Below are 2863 nucleotides of genomic sequence, written 5' to 3' on the forward strand. Positions count from 1 at the left end.
TTTACTAGTGGTTTGTTGATTTCATTGACATTTTTGAAGAACCCACTCTTGTTGATAGTTTCAATTGTTCTGCTGTTTTGTGTTCCATTTATTTCTGCCATAATTTTTATACGTTCTTTGCTTCTAGAGGTGGTTGGGTTTTCTTGCTTTTCTCTTTCTATTTGTTGGAAATGTTGGGTTAAATAATTTATTTTCATTTTTTCTCCCATTTAATGTGTTTCCTTACTATTATGAATTGACCTCTAAATACTGCGTTAGCAATTTCCCAGACATTTTGGTTAAGTTGTATTATATATTGTGTTACTTATCTTCGTTCTTACTTCCTTCAAGAAAATTTTATATTTCTTCTATTATCCACTCATGTTCATGCAGGGTGTTTTTTATTTTTCAGGTATATCTTTTTCCTCTCACTTATCATTTTATTGTTGATATCTAATATGGTAGCATTATGCTCTGAGAAAATGTTTTGCATTATTTTGAGGATTTTTAATTTATTGCGGTGTGGTTTGTGACCTAAAATATCATCTGGTCTGGAGCATGTTCCAAGTATGCTAGAGAACAGTGTATAATGAACATTTTGATGTGCATTAACCTGTATATATCTATGAAATGAAATTGGCTGATTGTGTAATATAATACTTCAGGATCTTTGTTGAGTTTCTTTCTGGTAGTTCTGCCTTTCCTTGTGAGTATTATCTTGAAGTCTTTTACTACCAATGTGATGTTGTCTACTTTTTTCAGCTCTGTTAGCATGTTCTCTGCATATTTTGCAGCTCTGTCATGTGGTTCATAGATATTTATTATAGTTAAATCTTCTTGTTCTATTGATCCTTTAATCACTATATAGTGTTCTTTTTTGTCTTTTGTGATGGTTTTTAAGCTGAAATATATTTTATTAGAGATTAATATTGCTACTCCTTTTTTGTTATAGTTGCCATTTGCTTGGTATTTTTTTAGTCAAGCTTTTAAATTTTTGTCTTTCTTTATGTTATCTACATTTTTCATGTGTATCTCTTATAGACAATATATATTTTTATCTGTTTTAATTTCTTAAAATCTAGTCTTCTACTCTTTTTTCTGATCCCTGGAGAATTTAAACCATTCATATTAAGTGCAAGTATTGAGAGGTGGATATTACTGTTATGATTTTGTTGGGTTCTTTTTGTGTTGTTGCTATCTCCCTTTTAAGCGCATCTCTGTGGAATGACTTCCCTCAGAGTTTCCAGAAACATTGGTCTTGTTTTTACCATTTCCCTTAGTTTCTACTTTTCTGAGAATATCTGGATCTCTCTGTTATATCTGATTGATAGTTTTGCTGGGCACAATATTCTTGGTTGAGAGTTGTAGTCTCTGAGTATTTGATATATGCCATTCTATTGTCTTCTTGCTCACATTTTCTGCTGAGAAATTGGCCCCTTATCTTATTAGCTCACCTTTATAGGTTACTCTTAATTTTCCCCAGCTGCTTTCAGAAATTTTATGTAGGGTGTGAGGTGCTCTGCTTCTCCTATGCCATTGCTGTGATAGAGTTTTTCTTGCCTGTGGCCCTATTAGGTCCTGGGTCTGACGAACTTGGTTGAGAATCTCACTATTCCAGAGGAGAGTAGTACAGCTCAGTTTTGCTGGCCCTTGGGTCCTTGCTTCAGCTGGGGAGCTCAACACTCCAGTAGGGAAGGAGATTGCAACTCATCTTGTTTGTAGTTCTTCCTCACTGATTTTGTGGCAAAATTTACTGGAGCTGGGGAGCCAGCCCACTATGAAGTGAACTTGCTCTACCTCTGGTCTTTTCTCACTGATCTCCTAGTGGTCTTGTCTGAGCAGTCCACTGAAAAAGAGCTGGAGTAGAACCCTGTTTCTTCCTCTCTGGTCTCACAGCGAAGTCCTCTGAGGTTATAGAGTATTCTGGGTAGGGAATTAGCTCTGCCTGCATCCTGGGCTGCAAGGAAGATGACACCAGCTTGGGAACACACCTGAAAGAGAACTCAAGGAGAACTCAGCATACTTCTGGTCCATGTGGACGCCCTTGGGAAGGGAATTTGCTCTTCTTCTGTTCCAGAGCTGTTGGTAGTTTCACCTCAGTGGGAGGTCACCTGAAGGAGAGCTCTTTCTGTTTCTATCCTTTCCTCTCTGGTCCAGAAGCAAAAGTCTCTGTGGTTACTGAGTCCCCTGAAATGGCAACTCTATCCCAGGGCTATTGGGAGTTTCACCTCACAGACCACCACAGGAGCTACCCTAGATGGGAGTTTAACTCTAATAGGAACACACCTGAAGGAAAGTTCACCTTGGTTCTTTTATCTCTTTTTTTTTTTTTAAATCTTGAACCATGAAATGTTCCCTTTCTTGTGTTACGAAGACAACACAACCCTGCTTGCTGGCACTAAGGAAGACCTGAAGTGCTTGCTTCAGAAAGTCAAGGACCATAGTGAAGCTCACCATCAAGAAAACAAAGATTCTCACCACTGGACCAATGGATAGCATTATGATAGATGGTGAAGACACTGATATTGTTAACCTTTTACATTTGCTTGGCTCCTCAATCAACACTCTTGGTATTATCTGCCAGGAAATCAAGTGACAAATTGTATTGGGAAAGTTGGCGCTCAAGGACCTCTTCAAAATACTGAAAAGCAATGAACTCAGTCTGGAAACTAAGGTGCGTCTGATTTAGGCTACAGTCTTCACAATTGTTTGCTGTATGTCAGAGGGCTATATGATGACCAGAGATTATAGAAAGGGAATTGATTTCTTTGAGCTGTGGTGCTGGAGTAGAGTGTTGACTGCCAGAAGAAGAAACAGTTTCATCCTAGAAAGGGTGAAACTAGGCTGCTCCTTAGAGGCAAGGATTCTGAAGCTCTGTGTGACA

The sequence above is a fragment of the Elephantulus edwardii genome, unplaced genomic scaffold (genome assembly GCF_000299155.1).
Source record: "Elephantulus edwardii isolate Elephantulus edwardi_28Jun2011 unplaced genomic scaffold, EleEdw1.0 scaffold00044, whole genome shotgun sequence".
NCBI classification, from domain to species: domain Eukaryota; kingdom Metazoa; phylum Chordata; class Mammalia; order Macroscelidea; family Macroscelididae; genus Elephantulus; species Elephantulus edwardii.